General features: G+C 41.8%; 1 protein-coding gene across 3 annotated transcripts in view; it reads right to left on the bottom strand.

Annotated features, from left to right (window-relative positions):
* The window catches only part of LOC106609851 (rho GTPase-activating protein 8-like), an 82333-nt gene that overhangs the window by 35543 nt on the left and 19485 nt on the right, over positions 1-27305 (bottom strand). The window lies entirely within an intron of this gene.

Raw genomic sequence — 27305 nt, 5'->3', positions numbered from 1 at the left:
CCCGGCCAAACTGAGCAATCGGAGGAGAAGGGCCTTGGTCAGGGAGGTGACCAAGAACCTGATGGTCACTCTGACAGAGCTCCAGAGTTCCTCTGTGGAGATGGGAGAATCTTCCAGAAGGACAACCATCTCTGCAGCACTCCACCAATCAGGCCTTTATGGTAGAGTAGCCAGACGGAAGCCACTCCTCAGTAAAAGGCACATGACAGCCCGCTTGGAGTTTGGCAAAAGGCATCTAAAGGACTCAGACCTTGAGAAACAAGATTCTCTGGTCTGATGAAACCAAGATTGAATTCTTTGGCCTGAATGCCAAGCTTCACATCTGGAGGAAACCTGGCACCATCCCTACGGTGAAGCATGGTGGTGGCAGCATCACACTGTGGGGATGTTTTTCAGCAGCAGGGGCTGGGAGACTAGTCAGGATCGAGGGAAAGATGAACGGAGCAAAGAACTGAGAGATCCTAGATGAAAACCTGCTCCAGAGCACTCAGGACCTCAGACTGGGGCGAAGGTTCACCTTCCAACAGGACAACGACCCTAAGCACACAGACAAGACAATGCAGGAGTGGCTTCGGGACAAGTCTCTGAATGTCCTTGAGTGGCCCAGCCAGAGCCCGGACTTGAACCCAATCAAACATCTCTGGAGAGACCTGAAAATAGCTGTGCAGCGACGCTCCCCATCCAACCTAACAGACCTTGAGAGGATCTGTCGAGAAGAATGGGAGAAACTCCCCAAATACAGGTGTGCCAAGCTTGTAGCTTCATTTCCAAGAAGACTCGATGCTGTAATCACTGCCAAAGGTGCTTCAACAAAGTACTGAGTAAAGGGTCTGAATACTTATGTAAATGAGATTTCAGTTTTTTTATTTGTAATAAATTCGCAAACATTTCTCAACCTGTTTACGCTTTGTCATTATGGGGTATTGTGATGTCATTATGGGGTATTGTGATGTCATTATGGGGTATTGTGATGTCATTATGGGGTATTGTGATGTCATTATGGGGTATTGTGATGTCATTATGGGGTATTGTGATGTCATTATGGGGTATTGTGTGTAGATTGATGAGGAGGAAAAAAACAATTTAATACATTTTAGAATAAGGCTGTAAACGTAACAAAATATGGAAATTGGAGGACTGAATACTTTCCAAATGCTCTCTAGGTCAACTTTTGTACTTATAGGGGATAGTAGATTGACATAGGCTAGTGCTTTCGCTGTTCGTTAGGCCTACTCAGCTTGTTGGCTGATGAAAATGTTAAAAGTAAATGTAGACAGTTCTTCCAACATCTTCAATTTGTATTTTATTTATTTCACCTTTGTTTAACCAGGTAGGCAAGTTGAGAACAAGTTGTCATTTACAACTGCGACCTGACCAAGAATAAAGCAAAGCAGTGCGACAAAAACAACAACACAGAGTTACACTTGGAGTAAACAAACATACAGTCAATAATACAGTAGAGAAAAAAAGAAAGTCTATATACAGTGTGTGTAAAAGGCGTGAGGAGGTAAGGCAATAAATGAGCCGTAGTAGCAAAGTAATTACAATTTAGCAGATTAACACTGGAGTGATAGATGAGCAGATGATGATGAACAGATGAAGATGTGCATGTAGAGATACTGGGGTGCAAAAAGAGCAAAATGCGCCTTGGAATCTGATAGGAAGAACGAGCTCTGTTACGTCCTCCGATTTCTATTCCATTCAGCCATTTTAAATTCTATTCTTCATACTATAAAATAACACCACAATGCTACACTAGTCTGCTAAATGAACTAGTGTAGCCCCACAGCCATATGACATAACCACATCAGGACGTGCTAAATGAACTAGTGTAGCCCCACAGCCATATGACATAACCACATCAGGACGTGCTAAATGAACTAGTGTAGCCCCACAGCCATATGACATAACCACATCAGGACCTGCTAAATGAACTAGTGTAGCCCTACAGCCATATGACATAACCACATCAGGACCTGCTAAATGAACTAGTGTAGTCCACAGCCATATGACATAACCACATCAGGACCTGCTAAATGAACTAGTGTAGCCCCACAGCCATATGACATAACCACATCAGGACATGCTAAATGAACTAGTGTAGTAGCCCACAGCCATATGACATAACCACATCAGGACCTGCTAAATGAACTAGTGAAGTAGTCCACAGCCATATGACATAACCACATCAGGACCTGCTAAATGAACTAGTGTAGCCCCACAGCCATATGACATAACCACATCAGGACCTGCTAAATGAACTAGTGTAGTAGCCCCACAGCCATATGACATAACCACATCAGGACCTGCTAAATGAACTAGTGTAGTAGTCCACAGCCATATGACATAACCACATCAGGACCTGCTAAATGAACTAGTGTAGTAGCCCACAGCCATATGACATAACCACATCAGGACCTGCTAAATGAACTAGTGTAGCCCCACAGCCATATGACATAACCACATCAGGACCTGCTAAATGAACTAGTGTAGTAGCCCACAGCCATATGACATAACCACATCAGGACCTGCTAAATGAACTAGTGTAGTAGTCCACAGCCATATGACATAACCACATCAGGACCTGCTAAATGAACTAGTGTAGTAGTCCACAGCCATATGACATAACCACATCAGGACCTGCTAAATGAACTAGTGTAGTAGTCCACAGCCATATGACATAACCACATCAGGACCTGCTAAATGAACTAGTGTAGCCCCACAGCCATATGACATAACCACATCAGGACCTGCTAAATGAACTAGTGTAGTAGTCCACAGCCATATGACATAACCACATCAGGACCTGCTAAATGAACTAGTGTAGTAGCCCACAGCCATATGACATAACCACATCAGGACCTGCTAAATGAACTAGTGTAGTAGCCCACAGCCATATGACATAACCACATCATGACCTGCTAAATGAACTAGTGTAGTAGCCCACAGCCATATGACATAACCACATCAGGACCTGCTAAATGAACTAGTGTAGCCCCACAGCCATATGACATAACCACATCAGGACCTGCTAAATGAACTAGTGTAGTAGCCCACAGCCATATGACATAACCACATCAGGACCTGCTAAATGAACTAGTGTAGCCCCACAGCCATATGACATAACCACATCAGGACCTGCTAAATGAACTAGTGTAGCCCCACAGCCATATGACATAACCACATCAGGACCTGCTAAATGAACTAGTGTAGCCCCACAGCCATATGACATAACCACATCAGGACCTGTTAAATGAACTAGTGTAGTAGCCCACAGCCATATGACATAACCACATCAGGACCTGCTAAATGAACTAGTGTAGTAGTCCACAGCCATATGACATAACCACATCAGGACCTGCTAAATGAACTAGTGTAGTAGCCCACAGCCATATGACATAACCACATCAGGACCTGCTAAATGAACTAGTGTAGTAGCCCACAGCCATATGACATAACCACATCAGGACCTGCTAAATGAACTAGTGTAGCCCCACAGCCATATGACATAACCACATCAGGACCTGCTAAATGAACTAGTGTAGTAGCCCCACAGCCATATGACATAACCACATCAGGACCTGCTAAATAAACTAGTGTAGTAGCCCACAGCCATATGACATAACCACATCAGGACCTGCTAAATGAACTAGTGTAGCCCCACAGCCATATGACATAACCACATCAGGACCTGCTAAATGAACTAGTGTAGCCCCACAGCCATATGACATAACCACATCAGGACCTGCTAAATGAACTAGTGTAGTAGCCCACAGCCATATGACATAACCACATCAGGACCTGCTAAATGAACTAGTGTAGCCCCACAGCCATATGACATAACCACACCAGGACCTGCTAAATGAACTAGTGTAGTAGCCCCACAGCCATATGACATAACCACATCAGGACCTGCTAAATGAACTAGTGTAGTAGCCTACAGCCATATGACATAACCACATCAGGACCTGCTAAATGAACTAGTGTAGTAGTCCACAGCCATATGACATAACCACATCAGGACCTGCTAAATGAACTAGTGTAGCCCCACAGCCATATGACATAACCACATCAGGACCTGCTAAATGAACTAGTGTAGCCCCACAGCCATATGACATAACCACATCAGGACCTGCTAAATGAACTAGTGTAGCCCACAGCCATATGACATAACCACATCAGGACCTGCTAAATGAACTAGTGTAGTAGTCCACAGCCATATGACATAACCACATCAGGACCTGCTAAATGAACTAGTGTAGTAGTCCACAGCCATATGACATAACCACATCAGGACCTGCTAAATGAACTAGTGTAGCAGTCCACAGCCATATGACATAACCACATCAGGACCTGCTAAATGAACTAGTGTAGCCCCACAGCCATATGACATAACCACATCAGGACCTGCTAAATGAACTAGTGTAGTAGTCCACAGCCATATGACATAACCACATCAGGACCTGCTAAATGAACTAGTGTAGTAGCCCACAGCCATATGACATAACCACATCAGGACCTGCTAAATGAACTAGTGTAGTAGCCCACAGCCATATGACATAACCACATCAGGACCTGCTAAATGAACTAGTGTAGCCCCACAGCCATATGACATAACCACATCAGGACCTGCTAAATGAACTAGTGTAGTAGTCCACAGCCATATGACATAACCACATCAGGACCTGCTAAATGAACTAGTGTAGCCCCACAGCCATATGACATAACCACATCAGGACCTGCTAAATGAACTAGTGTAGTAGTCCACAGCCATATGACATAACCACATCAGGACCTGCTAAATGAACTAGTGTAGTAGCCCACAGCCATATGACATAACCACATCAGGACCTGCTAAATGAACTAGTGTAGTAGCCCACAGCCATATGACATAACCACATCAGGACCTGCTAAATGAACTAGTGTAGCCCCACAGCCATATGACATAACCACATCAGGACCTGCTAAATGAACTAGTGTAGTAGCCCACAGCCATATGACATAACCACATCAGGACCTGCTAAATGAACTAGTGTAGCCCCACAGCCATATGACATAACCACATCAGGACCTGCTAAATGAACTAGTGTAGCCCCACAGCCATATGACATAACCACATCAGGACCTGCTAAATGAACTAGTGTAGTAGCCCACAGCCATATGACATAACCACATCAGGACCTGCTAAATGAACTAGTGTAGCCCCACAGCCATATGACATAACCACATCAGGACCTGCTAAATGAACTAGTGTAGCCCCACAGCCATATGACATAACCACATCAGGACCTGCTAAATGAACTAGTGTAGCCCCACAGCCATATGACATAACCACATCAGGACCTGCTAAATGAACTAGTGTAGCCCCACAGCCATATGACATAACCACATCAGGACCTGCTAAATGAACTAGTGTAGCCCCACAGCCATATGACATAACCACATCAGGACCTGCTAAATGAACTAGTGTAGTAGCCCACAGCCATATGACATAACCACATCAGGACCTGCTAAATGAACTAGTGTAGTAGCCCACAGCCATATGACATAACCACATCAGGACCTGCTAAATGAACTAGTGTAGCCCCACAGCCATATGACATAACCACATCAGGACCTGCTAAATGAACTAGTGTAGCGCCCACAGCCATATGACATAACCACATCAGGACCTGCTAAATGAACTAGTGTAGCCCCACAGCCATATGACATAACCACATCAGGACCTGCTAAATGAACTAGTGTAGTAGTCCACAGCCATATGACATAACCACATCAGGACCTGCTAAATGAACTAGTGTAGCCCACAGCCATATGACATAACCACATCAGGACCTGCTAAATGAACTAGTGTAGCCCCACAGCCATATGACATAACCACATCAGGACCTGCTAAATGAACTAGTGTAGTAGTCCACAGCCATATGACATAACCACATCAGGACCTGCTAAATGAACTAGTGTAGTAGCCCACAGCCATATGACATAACCACATCAGGACCTGCTAAATGAACTAGTGTAGTAGTCCACAGCCATATGACATAACCACATCAGGACCTGCTAAATGAACTAGTGTAGCCCCACAGCCATATGACATAACCACATCAGGACCTGCTAAATGAACTAGTGTAGTAGTCCACAGCCATATGACATAACCACATCAGGACCTGCTAAATGAACTAGTGTAGCCCCACAGCCATATGACATAACCACATCAGGACCTGCTAAATGAACTAGTGTAGCCCACAGCCATATGACATAACCACATCAGGACCTGCTAAATGAACTAGTGTAGTAGTCCACAGCCATATGACATAACCACATCAGGACCTGCTAAATGAACTAGTGTAGCCCACAGCCATATGACATAACCACATCAGGACCTGCTAAATGAACTAGTGTAGCCCCACAGCCATATGACATAACCACATCAGGACCTGCTAAATGAACTAGTGTAGTAGCCCACAGCCATATGACATAACCACATCAGGACCTGCTAAATGAACTAGTGTAGCCCCACAGCCATATGACATAACCACATCAGGACCTGCTAAATGAACTAGTGTAGTAGCCCACAGCCATATGACATAACCACATCAGGACCTGCTAAATGAACTAGTGTAGCCCCACAGCCATATGACATAACCACATCAGGACCTGCTAAATGAACTAGTGTAGTAGCCCACAGCCATATGACATAACCACATCAGGACCTGCTAAATGAACTAGTGTAGTAGCCCACAGCCATATGACATAACCACATCAGGACCTGCTAAATGAACTAGTGTAGTAGTCCACAGCCATATGACATAACCACATCAGGACCTGCTAAATGAACTAGTGTAGTAGCCCACAGCCATATGACATAACCACATCAGGACCTGCTAAATGAACTAGTGTAGTAGTCCACAGCCATATGACATAACCACATCAGGACCTGCTAAATGAACTAGTGTAGCCCCACAGCCATATGACATAACCACATCAGGACCTGCTAAATTAACTAGTGTAGCCTACAGCCATATGACATAACCAGAATCAGGACCTGCTAAATGAACTAGTGTAGCCCCACAGCCATATGACATAACCACATCAGGACCTGCTAAATGAACTAGTGTAGTAGCCCACAGCCATATGACATAACCACATCAGGACCTGCTAAATGAACTAGTGTAGCCCCACAGCCATATGACATAACCACATCAGGACCTGCTAAATGAACTAGTGTCGCCCCACAGCCATATGACATAACCACATCAGGACCTGCTAAATGAACTAGTGTAGTAGCCCACAGCCATATGACATAACCACATCAGGACCTGCTAAATGAACTAGTGTAGCCCCACAGCCATATGACATAACCACATCAGGACCTGCTAAATGAACTAGTGTAGTAGCCCACAGCCATATGACATAACCACATCAGGACCTGCTAAATGAACTAGTGTAGCCCCACAGCCATATGACATAACCACATCAGGACCTGCTAAATGAACTAGTGTAGCCCACAGCCATATGACATAACCACATCAGGACCTGTTAAATGAACTAGTGTAGTAGTCCACAGCCATATGACATAACCACATCAGGACCTGCTAAATGAACTAGTGTAGCCCCACAGCCATATGACATAACCACATCAGGACCTGCTAAATGAACTAGTGTAGTAGTCCACAGCCATATGACATAACCACATCAGGACCTGCTAAATGAACTAGTGTAGTAGTCCACAGCCATATGACATAACCACATCAGGACCTGCTAAATGAACTAGTGTAGTAGTCCACAGCCATATGACATAACCACATCAGGACCTGCTAAATGAACTAGTGTAGCCCCACAGCCATATGACATAACCACATCAGGACCTGCTAAATGAACTAGTGTAGTAGACAACAGCCATATGACATAACCACATCAGGACCTGCTAAATGAACTAGTGTAGCCCCACAGCCATATGACATAACCACATCAGGACCTGCTAAATGAACTAGTGTAGCCCCACAGCCATATGACATAACCACATCAGGACCTGCTAAATGAACTAGTGTAGTAGTCCACAGCCATATGACATAACCACATCAGGACCTGCTAAATGAACTAGTGTAGCCCCACAGCCATATGATATAACCACATCAGGACCTGTTAAATGAACTAGTGTAGCCCCACAGCCATATGACATAACCACATCAGGACCTGCTAAATGAACTAGTGTAGCCCCACAGCCATATGACATAACCACATCAGGACCTGCTAAATGAACTAGTGTAGCCCCACAGCCATATGACATAACCACATCAGGACCTGCTAAATGAACTAGTGTAGTAGTCCACAGCCATATGACATAACCACATCAGGACCTGCTAAATGAACTAGTGTAGTAGCCCACAGCCATATGACATAACCACATCAGGACCTGCTAAATGAACTAGTGTAGTAGCCCACAGCCATATGACATAACCACATCAGGACCTGCTAAATGAACTAGTGTAGCCCCACAGCCATATGACATAACCACATCAGGACCTGCTAAATGAACTAGTGTAGCCCCACAGCCATATGACATAACCACATCAGGACCTGCTAAATGAACTAGTGTAGTAGTCCACAGCCATATGACATAACCACATCAGGACCTGCTAAATGAACTAGTGTAGCCCACAGCCATATGACATAACCACATCAGGACCTGCTAAATGAACTAGTGTAGCCCCACAGCCATATGACATAACCACATCAGGACCTGCTAAATGAACTAGTGTAGCCCCACAGCCATATGACATAACCACATCAGGACCTGCTAAATGAACTAGTGTAGTAGTCCACAGCCATATGACATAACCACATCAGGACCTGCTAAATGAACTAGTGTAGCCCCACAGCCATATGACATAACCACATCAGGACCTGCTAAATGAACTAGTGTAGCCCCACAGCCATATGACATAACCACATCAGGACCTGCTAAATGAACTAGTGTAGCCCCACAGCCATATGACATAACCCCACAGCCATATGACATAACCACATCAGGACCTGCTAAATGAACTAGTGTAGCCCCACAGCCATATGACATAACCACATCAGGACCTGCTAAATGAACTAGTGTAGCCCCACAGCCATATGACATAACCACATCAGGACCTGTTAAATGAACTAGTGTAGTCCCACAGCCATATGACATAACCACATCAGGACCTGCTGAATGAACTAGTGTAGTAGTCCACAGCCATATGATATAACCACATCAGGACCTGCTAAATGAACTAGTGTAGTAGTCCACAGCCATATGACATAACCACATAAGGACCTGCTAAATGAACTAGTGTAGTAGTCCACAGCCATATGACATAACCACATCAGGACCTGCTAAATGAACTAGTGTAGTAGTCCACAGCCATATGACATAACCACATCAGGACCTGTTAAATGAACTAGTGTAGCCCCACAGCCATATGACATAACCACATCAGGACCTGCTAAATGAACTAGTGTAGTAGTCCACAGCCATATGACATAACCACATCCGGACCTGCTAAATGATCTAGTGTAGTAGTCCACAGCCATATGACATAACCACATCAGGACCTGCTAAATGAACTAGTGTAGCCCCACAGCCATATGACATAACCACATCAGGACCTGCTAAATGAACTAGTGTAGCCCTACAGCCATATGACATAACCACACCAGGACCTGCTAAATGAACTAGTGTAGTCCCACAGCCATATGACATAACCACATCAGGACCTGCTAAATGAACTAGTGTAGTAGCCCACAGCCATATGACATAACCACATCAGGACCTGCTAAATGAACTAGTGTAGTCCCACAGCCATATGACATAACCACATCAGGACCTGCTAAATGAACTAGTGTAGTAGCCCACAGCCATATGACATAACCACATCAGGACCTGCTAAATGAACTAGTGTAGCCCCACAGCCATATGACATAACCACATCAGGACCTGCTAAATGAACTAGTGTAGCCCCACAGCCATATGACATAACCACATCAGGACCTGCTAAATGAACTAGTGTAGCCCCACAGCCATATGACATAACCACATCAGGACCTGCTAAATGAACTAGTGTAGTAGTCCACAGCAATATGACATAACCACATCAGGACCTGTTAAATGAACTAGTGTAGCCCCACAGCCATATGACATAACCACATCAGGACCTGCTAAATGAACTAGTGTAGTAGTCCACAGCCATATGACATAACCACATCAGGACCTGCTAAATGAACTAGTGTAGTAGCCCACAGCCATATGACATAACCACATCAGGACCTGCTAAATGAACTAGTGTAGTAGTCCACAGCCATATGACATAACCACATCAGGACCTGCTAAATGAACTAGTGTAGTAGCCCACAGCCATATGACATAACCACATCAGGACCTGCTAAATGAACTAGTGTAGTAGCCCACAGCCATATGACATAACCACATCAGGACCTGCTAAATGAACTAGTGTAGCCCCACAGCCATATGACATAACCACATCAGGACCTGCTAAATGAACTAGTGTAGTAGTCCACAGCCATATGACATAACCACATCAGGACCTGCTAAATGAACTAGTGTAGTCCCACAGCCATATGACATAACCACATCAGGACCTGCTAAATGAACTAGTGTAGCCCCACAGCCATATGACATAACCAGATCAGGACCTGCTAAATGAACTAGTGTAGCCCCACAGCCATATGACATAACCACATCAGGACCTGCTAAATGAACTAGTGTAGCCCCACAGCCATATGACATAACCACATCAGGACCTGCTAAATGAACTAGTGTAGCCCCACAGCCATATGACATAACCACATCAGGACCTGCTAAATGAACTAGTGTAGCCCCACAGCCATATGACATAACCACATCAGGACCTGCTAAATGAACTAGTGTAGTAGCCCACAGCCATATGACATAACCACATCAGGACCTGCTAAATGAACTAGTGTAGCCCACAGCCATATGACATAACCACATCAGGACCTGCTAAATGAACTAGTGTAGCCCCACAGCCATATGACATAACCACATCAGGACCTGCTAAATGAACTAGTGTAGTAGTCCACAGCCATATGACATAACCACATCAGGACCTGCTAAATGAACTAGTGTAGTAGCCCACAGCCATATGACATAACCACATCAGGACCTGCTAAATGAACTAGTGTAGTAGTCCACAGCCATATGACATAACCACATCAGGACCTGCTAAATGAACTAGTGTAGTAGCCCACAGCCATATGACATAACCACATCAGGACCTGCTAAATGAACTAGTGTAGTAGCCCACAGCCATATGACATAATCACATCAGGACCTGCTAAATGAACTAGTGTAGCCCCACAGCCATATGACATAACCACATCAGGACCTGCTAAATGAACTAGTGTAGCACAACAGCCATATGACATAACCACATCAGGACCTGCTAAATGAACTAGTGTAGTAGCCCACAGCCATATGACATAACCACATCAGGACCTGCTAAATGAACTAGTGTAGTAGTCCACAGCCATATGACATAACCAGATCAGGACCTGCTAAATGAACTAGTGTAGTAGTCCACAGCCATATGACATAACCACATCAGGACCTGCTAAATGAACTAGTGTAGTAGTCCACAGCCATATGACATAACCACATCAGGACCTGCTAAATGAACTAGTGTAGCCCCACAGCCATATGACATAACCACATCAGGACCTGTTAAATGAACTAGTGTAGCCCCACAGCCATATGACATAACCACATCAGGACCTGCTAAATGAACTAGTGTAGCCCCACAGCAATATGACATAACCACATCAGGACCTGCTAAATGAACTAGTGTAGCCCCACAGCCATATGACATAACCACATCAGGACCTGCTAAATGAACTAGTGTAGTAGCCCACAGCCATATGACATAACCACATCAGGACCTGCTAAATGAACTAGTGTAGCCCCACAGCCATATGACATAACCACATCAGGACCTGCTAAATGAACTAGTGTAGCCCCACAGCCATATGACATAACCACATCAGGACCTGCTAAATGAACTAGTGTAGTAGCCCCACAGCCATATGACATAACCACATCAGGACCTGCTAAATGAACTTGTGTAGTAGTCCACAGCCATATGACATAACCACATCAGGACCTGCTAAATGAACTAGTGTAGTAGCCCACAGCCATATGACATAACCACATCAGGACCTGTTAAATGAACTAGTGTAGTAGCCCACAGCCATATGACATAACCACATCAGGACCTGCTAAATGAACTAGTGTAGTAGCCCACAGCCATATGACATAACCACATCAGGACCTGCTAAATGAACTAGTGTAGCCCCACAGCCATATGACATAACCACATCAGGACCTGTTAAATGAACTTGTGTAGCCCCACAGCCATATGACATAACCACATCAGGACCTGCTAAATGAACTAGTGTAGTAGTCCACAGCCATATGACATAACCACATCAGGACCTGCTAAATGAACTAGTGTAGTAGCCCACAGCCATATGACATAACCACATCAGGACCTGCTAAATGAACTAGTGTAGCCCCACAGCCATATGACATAACCACATCAGGACCTGCTAAATGAACTAGTGTAGCCCCACAGCCATATGACATAACCACATCAGGACCTGTTAAATGAACTAGTGTAGTCCACAGCCATATGACATAACCACATCAGGACCTGCTAAATGAACTAGTGTAGCCCCACAGCCATATGACATAACCACATCAGGACCTGCTAAATGAACTAGTGTAGCCCCACAGCCATATGACATAACCAAATCAGGACCTGCTAAATGAACTAGTGTAGTAGCCCACAGCCATATGACATAACCACATCAGGACCTGCTAAATGAACTAGTGTAGTAGCCCACAGCCATATGACATAACCACACCAGGACCTGCTAAATGAACTAGTGTAGTAGCCCACAGCCATATGACATAACCACATCAGGACCTGCTAAATGAACTAGTGTAGTCCAAAGCCATATGACATAACCACATCAGGACCTGCTAAATGAACTAGTGTAGCCCCACAACCATATGACATAACCACATCAGGACCTGCTAAATGAACTAGTGTAGTAGTCCACAGCCATATGACATAACCACATCAGGACCTGTTAAATGAACTAGTGTAGCCCCACAGCCATATGACATAACCACATCAGGACCTGCTAAATGAACTAGTGTAGTAGCCCACAGCCATATGACATAACCACATCAGGACCTGCTAAATGAACTAGTGTAGCTCCACAGCCATATGACATAACCACATCATGACCTGCTAAATGAACTAGTGTAGCCTCACAGCCATATGACATAACCACATCAGGACCTGCTAAATGAACTAGTGTAGTCCCACAGCCATATGACATAACCACATCAGGACCTGCTAAATGAACTAGTGTAGCCCCACAGCCATATGACATAACCACACCAGGACCTGCTAAATGAACTAGTGTAGTAGTCCACAGCCATATGACATAACCACATCAGGACCTGCTAAATGAACTAGTGTAGTAGCCCACAGCCATATGACATAACCACATCAGGACCTGCTAAATGAACTAGTGTAGCCCCACAGCCATATGACATAACCACATCAGGACCTGCTAAATGAACTAGTGTAGTAGCCCACAGCCATATGACATAACCACATCAGGACCTGCTAAATGAACTAGTGTAGTAGTCCACAGCCATATGACATAACCACATCAGGACCTGCTAAATGAACTAGTGTAGCCCCACAGCCATATGACATAACCACATCAGGACCTGCTAAATGAACTAGTGTAGTAGCCCACAGCCATATGACATAACCACACCAGGACCTGCTAAATGAACTAGTGTAGTAGCCCACAGCCATATGACATAACCACATCAGGACCTGCTAAATGAACTAGTGTAGTAGTCCACAGCCATATGACATAACCACATCAGGACCTGCTAAATGAACTAGTGTAGTAGCCCACAGCCATATGACATAACCACATCAGGACCTGCTAAATGAACTAGTGTAGTAGCCCACAGCCATATGACATAACCACATCAGGACCTGCTAAATGAACTAGTGTAGCCCCACAGCCATATGACATAACCACATCAGGACCTGCTAAATGAACTAGTGTAGTAGCCCACAGCCATATGACATAACCACATCAGGACCTGCTAAATGAACTAGTGTAGCCCCACAGCCATATGACATAACCACATCAGGACCTGCTAAATGAACTAGTGTAGTAGTCCACAGCCATATGACATAACCACATCAGGACCTGTTAAATGAACTAGTGTAGCCCCACAGCCATATGACATAACCACATCAGGACCTGCTAAATGAACTAGTGTAGTAGCCCACAGCCATATGACATAACCACATCAGGACCTGCTAAATGAACTAGTGTAGCTCCACAGCCATATGACATAACCACATCATGACCTGCTAAATGAACTAGTGTAGCCTCACAGCCATATGACATAACCACATCAGGACCTGCTAAATGAACTAGTGTAGTAGCCCACAGCCATATGACATAACCACACCAGGACCTGCTAAATGAACTAGTGTAGTAGCCCACAGCCATATGACATAACCACATCAGGACCTGCTAAATGAACTAGTGTAGTAGCCCACAGCCATATGACATAACCACATCAGGACGTGCTAAATGAACTAGTGTCGCCCCACAGCCATATGACATAACCACATCAGGACCTGCTAAATGAACTAGTGTAGTAGCCCCACAGCCATATGACATAACCACATCAGGACCTGCTAAATGAACTAGTGTAGCCCCACAGCCATATGACATAACCACATCAGGACCTGCTAAATGAACTAGTGTAGCCCCACAGCCATATGACATAACCACATCAGGACCTGCTAAATGAACTAGTGTAGCCCCACAGCCATATGACATAACCACATCAGGACCTGCTAAATGAACTAGTGTAGCCCCACAGCCATATGACATAACCACATCAGGACCTGCTAAATGAACTAGTGTAGCCCCACAGCCATATGACATAACCACATCAGGACCTGCTAAATGAACTAGTGTAGCCCCACAGCCATATGACATAACCACATCAGGACCTGCTAAATGAACTAGTGTCGCCCCACAGCCATATGACATAACCACATCATGACCTGCTAAATGAACTAGTGTAGTAGTCCACAGCCATGACATAACCACATCAGGACCTGCTAAATGAACTAGTGTAGTCCACAGCCATATGACATAACCACATCAGGACCTGCTAAATGAACTAGTGTAGCCCCACAGCCATATGACATAACCACATCAGGACCTGCTAAATGAACTAGTGTAGCCTCACAGCCATATGACATAACCACATCAGGACCTGCTAAATGAACTAGTGTAGTAGCCCACAGCCATATGACATAACCACATCAGGACCTGCTAAATGAACTAGTGTAGCCTCACAGCCATATGACATAACCACACCAGGACCTGCTAAATGAACTAGTGTAGTAGCCCACAGCCATATGACATAACCACATCAGGACCTGTTAAATGAACTAGTGTAGTAGCCCCACAGCCATATGACATAACCACATCAGGACCTGCTAAATGAACTAGTGTAGTAGTCCACAGCCATATGACATAACCACATCAGGACCTGCTAAATGAACTAGTGTAGTAGCCCACAGCCATATGACATAACCACATCAGGACGTGCTAAATGAACTAGTGTAGCCCCACAGCCATATGACATAACCACATCAGGACCTGCTAAATGAACTAGTGTAGTAGCCCACAGCCATATGACATAACCACATCAGGACGTGCTAAATGAACTAGTGTAGTAGTCCACAGCCATATGACATAACCACATCAGGACCTGCTAAATGAACTAGTGTAGCCTCACAGCCATATGACATAACCACATCAGGACCTGCTAAATGAACTAGTGTAGTAGCCCACAGCCATATGACATAACCACATCAGGACCTGCTAAATGAACTAGTGTAGTAGTCCACAGCCATATGACATAACCACATCAGGACCTGCTAAATGAACTAGTGTAGTAGCCCCACAGCCATATGACATAACCACATCAGGACCTGCTAAATGAACTAGTGTAGTAGCCCCACAGCCATATGACATAACCACATCAGGACCTGCTAAATGAACTAGTGTAGCCCCACAGCCATATGACATAACCACATCAGGACCTGCTAAATGAACTAGTGTAGCCCCACAGCCATATGACATAACCACATCAGGACCTGCTAAATGAACTAGTGTAGTAGCCCACAGCCATATGACATAACCACATCAGGACCTGCTAAATGAACTAGTGTAGCCCACAGCCATATGACATAACCACATCAGGACCTGCTAAATGAACTAGTGTAGCCCCACAGCCATATGACATAACCACATCAGGACCTGCTAAATGAACTAGTGTAGTAGTCCACAGCCATATGACATAACCACATCAGGACCTGCTAAATGAAGTAGTGTAGTAGCCCACAGCCATATGACATAACCACATCAGGACCTGCTAAATGAACTAGTGTAGCCCCACAGCCATATGACATAACCACATCAGGACCTGCTAAATGAACTAGTGTAGCCCCACAGCCATATGACATAACCACATCAGGACCTGCTAAATGAACTAGTGTAGCCCCACAGCCATATGACATAACCACATCAGGACCTGCTAAATGAACTAGTGTAGCCCCACAGCCATATGACATAACCACATCAGGACCTGCTAAATGAACTAGTGTAGCCCCACAGCCATATGACATAACCACATCAGGACCTGCTAAATGAAGTAGTGTAGTAGTCCACAGCCATATGACATAACCACATCAGGACCTGCTAAATGAACTAGTGTAGCCCCACAGCCATATGACATAACCACATCAGGACCTGCTAAATGAACTAGTGTAGTAGTCCACAGCCATATGACATAACCACATCAGGACCTGCTAAATGAACTAGTGTAGCCCCACAGCCATATGACATAACCACATCAGGACCTGCTAAATGAACTAGTGTAGCCCCACAGCCATATGACATAACCACATCAGGACCTGCTAAATGAACTAGTGTAGTAGCCCACAGCCATATGACATAACCACATCAGGACCTGCTAAATGAACTAGTGTAGCCTCACAGCCATATGACATAACCACATCAGGACCAGCTAAATGAACTAGTGTAGCCTCACAGCCATATGACATAACCACATCAGGACCTGCTAAATGAACTAGTGTAGCCTCACAGCCATATGACATAACCACATCAGGACCTGCTAAATGAACTAGTGTAGCCCCACAGCCATATGACATAACCACATCAGGACCTGCTAAATGAACTAGTGTAGTAGCCCACAGCCATATGACATAACCACATCAGGACCTGCTAAATGAACTAGTGTAGTAGTCCACAGCCATATGACATAACCACATCAGGACCTGCTAAATGAACTAGTGTAGTAGTCCACAGCCATATGACATAACCACATCAGGACCTGCTAAATGAACTAGTGTAGTAGTCCACAGCCATATGACATAACCACATCAGGACCTGCTAAATGAACTAGTGTAGTAGTCCACAGCCATATGACATAACCACATCAGGACCTGCTAAATGAACTAGTGTAGTAGCCCACAGCCATATGACATAACCACATCAGGACCTGCTAAATGAACTAGTGTAGTAGTCCACAGCCATATGACATAACCACATCAGGACCTGCTAAATGAACTAGTGTAGTAGCCCACAGCCATATGACATAACCACATCAGGACCTGCTAAATGAACTAGTGTAGCCCCACAGCCATAACCACATCAGGACCTGCTAAATGAACTAGTGTAGCCCCACAGCCATATGACATAACCACATCAGGACCTGCTAAATGAACTAGTGTAGTAGCCCACAGCCATATGACATAACCACATCAGGACCTGCTAAATGAACTAGTGTAGCCTCACAGCCATATGACATAACCACATCAGGACCTGCTAAATGAACTAGTGTAGCCTCACAGCCATATGACATAACCACATCAGGACCTGCTAAATGAACTAGTGTAGCCCCACAGCCATATGACATAACCACATTAGGACCTGCTAAATGAACTAGTGTAGTAGCCCACAGCCATATGACATAACCACATCAGGACCTGCTAAATGAACTAGTGTAGCCTCACAGCCATATGACATAACCACATCAGGACCTGCTAAATGAACTAGTGTAGTAGTCCACAGCCATATGACATAACCACATCAGGACCTGCTAAATGAACTAGTGTAGCCCCACAGCCATATGACATAACCACATCAGGACCTGCTAAATGAACTAGTGTAGTAGCCCACAGCCATATGACATAACCACATCAGGACCTGCTAAATGAACTAGTGTAGCCCCACAGCCATATGACATAACCACATCAGGACCTGCTAAATGAACTAGTGTAGCCCCACAGCCATATGACATAACCACATCAGGACCTGCTAAATGAACTAGTGTAGCCCCACAGCCATATGACATAACCACATCAGGACCTGCTAAATGAACTAGTGTAGTAGCCCACAGCCATATGACATAACCACATCAGGACCTGCTAAATGAACTAGTGTAGCCTCACAGCCATATGACATAACCACATCAGGACCTGCTAAATGAACTAGTGTAGTAGCCCACAGCCATATGACATAACCACATCAGGACCTGTTAAATGAACTAGTGTAGTAGCCCACAGCCATATGACATAACCACATCAGGACCTGCTAAATGAACTAGTGTAGTAGTCCACAGCCATATGACATAACCACATCAGGACCTGCTAAATGAACTAGTGTAGTAGCCCACAGCCATATGACATAACCACATCAGGACCTGCTAAATGAACTAGTGTAGCCTCACAGCCATATGACATAACCACATCAGGACCTGCTAAATGAACTAGTGTAGCCTCACAGCCATATGACATAACCACATCAGGACCTGCTAAATGAACTAGTGTAGTAGCCCACAGCCATATGACATAACCACATCAGGACCTGCTAAATGAACTAGTGTAGCCCCACAGCCATATGACATAACCACATCAGGACCTGCTAAATGAACTAGTGTAGTAGTCCACAGCCATATGACATAACCACATCAGGACCTGCTAAATGAACTAGTGTAGTAGCCCACAGCCATATGACATAACCACATCAGGACCTGCTAAATGAACTAGTGTAGTAGTCCACAGCCATATGACATAACCACATCAGGACCTGCTAAATGAACTAGTGTAGTAGTCCACAGCCATATGACATAACCACATCAGGACCTGCTAAATGAACTAGTGTAGTAGCCCACAGCCATATGACATAACCACATCAGGACCTGTTAAATGAACTAGTGTAGCCCCACAGCCATATGACATAACCACATCAGGACCTGCTAAATGAACTAGTGTAGTAGCCCACAGCCATATGACATAACCACATCAGGACCTGCTAAATGAACTAGTGTAGTAGCCCACAGCCATATGACATAACCACATCAGGACCTGCTAAATGAACTAGTGTAGTAGTCCACAGCCATATGACATAACCACATCAGGACCTGCTAAATGAACTAGTGTAGTAGCCCACAGCCATATGACATAACCACATCAGGACCTGCTAAATGAACTAGTGTAGCCCCACAGCCATATGACATAACCACATCAGGACCTGCTAAATGAACTAGTGTAGCCCCACAGCCATATGACATAACCACATCAGGACCTGCTAAATGAACTAGTGTAGCCCCACAGCCATATGACATAACCACATCAGGACCTGTTAAATGAACTAGTGTAGTAGCCCACAGCCATATGACATAACCACATCAGGACCTGCTAAATGAACTAGTGTAGCCCACAGCCATATGACATAACCACATCAGGACCTGCTAAATGAACTAGTGTAGCCCCACAGCCATATGACATAACCACATCAGGACCTAACATAAGGATAACTCAGAGGATGCTATTCTGTTCTTCTGAAATACATTTTCTTCATATCATGTTTCTTTAGACCTCTAAAATAAATCATGGATTTATTGTGAAGGTGTAGACTATATTAGATGGATGTATTGTGAAGGTGTAGACTATATTAGGTGGATTTATTGTGAAGGTGTAGACTATATTAGATGGATTTATTGTGAAGATGTAGACTATATTAGATGGATTTATTGTGAAGGTGTAGACTATATTAGATGGATGTATTGTGAAGGTGTAGACTATATTAGATGGATTTATTGTGAAGGTGTAGACTATATTAGATGGATGTATTGTGAAGGTGTAGACTATATTAGATGGATGTATTGTGAAGGTGTAGACTATATTACATGGATTTATTGTGAAGGTGTAGACTATATTACATGGATTTATTGTGAAGGTGTAGACTATATTACATGGATGTATTGTGAAGGTGTAGACTATAAATCATGGATTTATTGTGAAGGTGTAGACTATAAATCATGGATTTATTGTGAAGGTGTAGACTATATTAGATGGATTTATTGTGAAGGTGTAGACTATATTAGATGGATGTATTGTGAAGGTGTAGACTATATTAGATGGATTTATTGTGAAGGTGTAGACTATATTAGATGGATTTATTGTGAAGGTGTAGACTATAAATCATGGATTTATTGTGAAGGTGTAGACTATATTAGATGGATGTATTGTGAAGGTGTAGACTATATTAGATGGATGTATTGTGAAGGTGTAGACTATATTAGATGGATGTATTGTGAAGGTGTAGACTATATTAGATGGATGTATTGTGAAGGTGTAGACTATATTAGATGGATTTATTGTGAAGGTGTAGACTATATTAGATGGATGTATTGTGAAGGTGTAGACTATATTAGATGGATGTATTGTGAAGGTGTAGACTATAAATCATGGATTTATTGTGAAGGTGTAGACTATATTAGATGGATTTATTGTGAAGGTGTAGACTATATTAGATGGATTTATTGTGAAGGTGTAGACTATATTAGATGGATGTATTGTGAAGGTGTAGACTATATTAGATGGATTTATTGTGAAGGTGTAGACTATAAATCATGGATTTATTGTGAAGGTGTAGACTATATTAGATGGATGTATTGTGAAGGTGTAGACTATATTAGATGGATTTATTGTGAAGGTGTAGACTATATTAGATGCATTTATTGTGAAGTTGTAGACTATATTAGATGGATTTATTGTGAAGGTGTAGACTATATTAGATGGATGTATTGTGAAGGTGTAGACTATATTAGATGGATGTATTGTGAAGGTGTAGACTATATTAGATGGATGTATTGTGAAGGTGTAGACTATATTAGATGGATGTATTGTGAAGGTGTAGACTATATTAGATGGATGTATTGTGAAGGTGTAGACTATATTAGATGGATTTATTGTGAAGGTGTAGACTATATTAGATGGATGTATTGTGAAGGTGTAGACTATATTACATGGATTTATTGTGAAGGTGTAGACTATATTAGATGGATGTATTGTGAAGGTGTAGACTATATTAGATGGATGTATTGTGAAGGTGTAGACTATATTAGATGGATTTATTGTGAAGGTGTAGACTATATTAGATGGATGTATTGTGAAGGTGTAGACTATATTAGATGGATTTATTGTGAAGGTGTAGACTATATTAGATGGATTTATTGTGAAGGTGTAGACTATAAATCATGGATTTATTGTGAAGGTGTAGACTATATTAGATGGATGTATTATGAAGGTTTAGACTATATTAGATGGATGTATTGTGAAGGTGTAGACTATAAATCATGGATTTATTGTGAAGGTGTAGACTATAAATCATGGATTTATTGTGAAGGTGTAGACTATATTAGATGGATTTATTGTGAAGGTGTAGACTATATTAGATGGATTTATTGTGAAGGTGTAGACTATATTAGATGGATGTATTGTGAAGGTGTAGACTATATTAGATGGATGTATTGTGAAGGTGTAGACTATATTAGATGGATGTATTGTGAAGGTGTAGACTATATTAGATGGATGTATTGTGAAGGTGTAGACTATATTAGATGGATGTATTGTGAAGGTGTAGACTATATTAGATGGATTTATTGTGAAGGTGTAGACTATATTAGATGGATTTATTGTATAGGTGTAGACTATATTAGATGGATGTATTGTGAAGGTGTAGACTATATTAGATGGATTTATTGTGAAGGTGTAGACTATAAATCATGGATTTATTGTGAAGGTGTAGACTATATTAGATGGATGTATTGTGAAGGTGTAGACTATATTAGATGGATTTATTGTGAAGGTGTAGACTATATTAGATGCATTTATTGTGAAGTTGTAGACTATATTAGATGGATTTATTGTGAAGGTGTAGACTATATTAGATGGATGTATTGTGAAGGTGTAGACTATATTAGATGGATGTATTGTGAAGGTGTAGACTATATTAGATGGATTTATTGTGAAGATGTAGACTATATTAGATGGATTTATTGTGAAGGTGTAGACTATATTAGATGGATGTATTGTGAAGGTGTAGACTATATTAGATGGATTTATTGTGAAGGTGTAGACTATATTAGATGGATGTATTGTGAAGGTGTAGACTATATTAGATGGATGTATTGTGAAGGTGTAGACTATATTACATGGATTTATTGTGAAGGTGTAGACTATATTACATGGATTTATTGTGAAGGTGTAGACTATATTACATGGATGTATTGTGAAGGTGTAGACTATAAATCATGGATTTATTGTGAAGGTGTAGACTATAAATCATGGATTTATTGTGAAGGTGTAGACTATATTAGATGGATTTATTGTGAAGGTGTAGACTATATTAGATGGATGTATTGTGAAGGTGTAGACTATATTAGATGGATTTATTGTGAAGGTGTAGACTATATTAGATGGATTTATTGTGAAGGTGTAGACTATAAATCATGGATTTATTGTGAAGGTGTAGACTATATTAGATGGATGTATTGTGAAGGTGTAGACTATATTAGATGGATGTATTGTGAAGGTGTAGACTATATTAGATGGATGTATTGTGAAGGTGTAGACTATATTAGATGGATGTATTGTGAAGGTGTAGACTATATTAGATGGATTTATTGTGAAGGTGTAGACTATATTAGATGGATGTATTGTGAAGGTGTAGACTATATTAGATGGATGTATTGTGAAGGTGTAGACTATAAATCATGGATTTATTGTGAAGGTGTAGACTATATTAGATGGATTTATTGTGAAGGTGTAGACTATATTAGATGGATTTATTGTGAAGGTGTAGACTATATTAGATGGATGTATTGTGAAGGTGTAGACTATATTAGATGGATTTATTGTGAAGGTGTAGACTATAAATCATGGATTTATTGTGAAGGTGTAGACTATATTAGATGGATGTATTGTGAAGGTGTAGACTATATTAGATGGATTTATTGTGAAGGTGTAGACTATATTAGATGCATTTATTGTGAAGTTGTAGACTATATTAGATGGATTTATTGTGAAGGTGTAGACTATATTAGATGGATGTATTGTGAAGGTGTAGACTATATTAGATGGATGTATTGTGAAGGTGTAGACTATATTAGATGGATGTATTGTGAAGGTGTAGACTATATTAGATGGATGTATTGTGAAGGTGTAGACTATATTAGATGGATGTATTGTGAAGGTGTAGACTATATTAGATGGATTTATTGTGAAGGTGTAGACTATATTAGATGGATGTATTGTGAAGGTGTAGACTATATTACATGGATTTATTGTGAAGGTGTAGACTATATTAGATGGATGTATTGTGAAGGTGTAGACTATATTAGATGGATGTATTGTGAAGGTGTAGACTATATTAGATGGATTTATTGTGAAGGTGTAGACTATATTAGATGGATGTATTGTGAAGGTGTAGACTATATTAGATGGATTTATTGTGAAGGTGTAGACTATATTAGATGGATTTATTGTGAAGGTGTAGACTATAAATCATGGATTTATTGTGAAGGTGTAGACTATATTAGATGGATGTATTATGAAGGTTTAGACTATATTAGATGGATGTATTGTGAAGGTGTAGACTATAAATCATGGATTTATTGTGAAGGTGTAGACTATATTAGATGGATTTATTGTGAAGGTGTAGACTATATTAGATGGATTTATTGTGAAGGTGTAGACTATATTAGATGGATGTATTGTGAAGGTGTAGACTATATTAGATGGATGTATTGTGAAGGTGTAGACTATATTAGATGGATGTATTGTGAAGGTGTAGACTATATTAGATGGATGTATTGTGAAGGTGTAGACTATATTAGATGGATGTATTGTGAAGGTGTAGACTATATTAGATGGATTTATTGTGAAGGTGTAGACTATATTAGATGGATTTATTGTGAAGGTGTAGACTATATTAGATGGATGTATTGTGAAGGTGTAGACTATATTAGATGGATTTATTGTGAAGGTGTAGACTATAAATCATGGATTTATTGTGAAGGTGTAGACTATATTAGATGGATGTATTGTGAAGGTGTAGACTATATTAGATGGATTTATTGTGAAGGTGTAGACTATATTAGATGCATTTATTGTGAAGTTGTAGACTATATTAGATGGATTTATTGTGAAGGTGTAGACTATATTAGATGGATGTATTGTGAAGGTGTAGACTATATTAGATGGATGTATTGTGAAGGTGTAGACTATATTAGATGGATGTATTGTGAAGGTGTAGACTATATTAGATGGATTTATTGTGAAGGTGTAGACTATATTAGATGGATTTATTGTGAAGGTGTAGACTATATTAGATGGATGTATTGTGAAGGTGTAGACTATATTAGATGGATTTATTGTGAAGGTGTAGACTATATTAGATGGATGTATTGTGAAGGTGTAGACTATATTAGATGGATGTATTGTGAAGGTGTAGACTACATTAGATGGATGTATTGTGAAGGTGTAGACTATATTAGATGGATGTATTGTGAAGGTGTAGACTATATTAGATGGATGTATTGTGAAGGTGTAGACTATATTAGATGGATGTATTGTGAAGGTGTAGACTATATTACATGGATGTATTGTGAAGGTGTAGACTATATTACATGGATGTATTGTGAAGGTGTAGACTATATTAGATGGTTGTATTGTGAAGGTGTAGACTATATTAGATGGATGTATTATGAAGGTTTAGACTATATTAGATGGATGTATTGTGAAGGTGTAGACTATAAATCATGGATTTATTGTGAAGGTGTAGACTATATTAGATGGATGTATTGTGAAGGTGTAGACTATATTAGATGGATTTATTGTGAAGGTGTAGACTATATTAGATGGATGTATTGTGAAGTTGTAGACTATATTAGATGGATGTATTGTGAAGGTGTAGACTATATTAGATGGATGTATTGTGAAGGTGTAGACTATAAATCATGGATTTATTGTGAAGGTGTAGACTATATTAGATGGATGTATTGTGAAGGTGTAGACTATATTAGATGGATGTATTGTGAAGGTGTAGACTATATTACATGGATGTATTGTGAAGGTGTAGACTATATTACATGGATTTATTGTGAAGGTGTAGACTATATTAGATGGATGTATTGTGAAGGTGTAGACTATATTAGATGGATTTATTGTGAAGGTGTAGACTATATTAGATGGATGTATTGTGAAGGTGTAGACTATATTACATGGATTTATTGTGAAGGTGTAGACTATATTAGATGGATGTATTGTGAAGGTGTAGACTATAAATCATGGATTTATTGTGAAGGTGTAGACTATATTAGATGGATGTATTGTGAAGGTGTAGACTATATTACATGGATTTATTGTGAAGGTGTAGACTATATTAGATGGATGTATTGTGAAGGTGTAGACTATATTAGATGGATGTATTGTGAAGGTGTAGACTATATTAGATGGATGTATTGTGAAGGTGTAGACTATATTAGATGGATGTATTGTGAAGGTGTAGACTATATTAGATGGTTGTATTGTGAAGGTGTAGACTATATTAGATGGATGTATTGTGAAGGTGTAGACTATATTAGATGTATTTATTGTGAAGGTGTAGACTATATTAGATGGTTGTATTGTGAAGGTGTAGACTATATTAGATGGATGTATTATGAAGGTTTAGACTATATTAGATGGATGTATTGTGAAGGTGTAGACTATAAATCATGGATTTATTGTGAAGGTGTAGACTATATTAGATGGATGTATTGTGAAGGTGTAGACTATATTAGATGGATTTATTGTGAAGGTGTAGACTATATTAGATGGATGTATTGTGAAGGTTTAGACTATATTAGATGGATGTATTGTGAAGGTGTAGACTATAAATCATGGATTTATTGTGAAGGTGTAGACTATATTAGATGGATGTATTGGACTTTTTTTGTATATATTTTTGAATGTAGATGTTCTTAAAGGTCTGTATCAGTGGCTTGTAGGCTGTGTGTGGAAGCCAGGAGATGATAAACGTGTTTATGTTAATTGTTATTATTATTTACTTGACAATCACCGGCTGACAAAATGTACTGACCGCCACAGCCCTAAAAACTCACCTGGTTACCTGGAGGATCCCGTGTCGAGCCACATCGTAGTAGGAGGTGTCCTGTTTACCTGTGACCTGGAGGATCCCGTGTCGAGCCACATCGTAGTAGGAGGTGTCCTGTGACCTGGAGGATCCCGTGTCGAGCCACATCGTAGTAGGAGGTGTCCTGGTTACCTGTGACCTGGAGGATCCCGTGTCGAGCCACATCGTAGTAGGGGGTGTCCTGTTTACCTGTGACCTGGAGGATCCCGTGTCGAGCCACATCGTAGTAGGGGGTGTCCTGTTTACCTGTGACCTGGAGGATCCCGTGTCGAGCCACATCGTAGTAGGAGGTGTCCTGGTTACCTGTGACCTGGAGGATCCCGTGTCGAGCCACATCGTAGTAGGAGGTGTCCTGGTTACCTGTGACCTGGAGGATCCCGTGTCGAGCCACATCGTAGTAGGAGGTGTCCTGGTTACCTGGATGTTCCTGTGTCGAGCCACATCGTAGTAGGGGTGAGAGGTGTCCTGTGACCTGGAGGATCCCGTGTCGAGCCACATCGTAGTAGGGGTGAGAGGTGTCCTGTTTACCTGTGACCTGGAGGATCCCGTGTCGAGCCACATCGTAGTAGGGGGTGTCCTGTTTACCTGTGACCTGGAGG

This window comes from Salmo salar, chromosome 17, assembly GCF_965601325.2.
Source record: "Salmo salar chromosome 17, fSalSal1, whole genome shotgun sequence".
Classification (NCBI taxonomy): domain Eukaryota; kingdom Metazoa; phylum Chordata; class Actinopteri; order Salmoniformes; family Salmonidae; genus Salmo; species Salmo salar.
The sequence above is the reverse complement of the archived record's forward strand: the minus strand, read 5'-3'. Positions and strand labels throughout refer to the sequence as shown.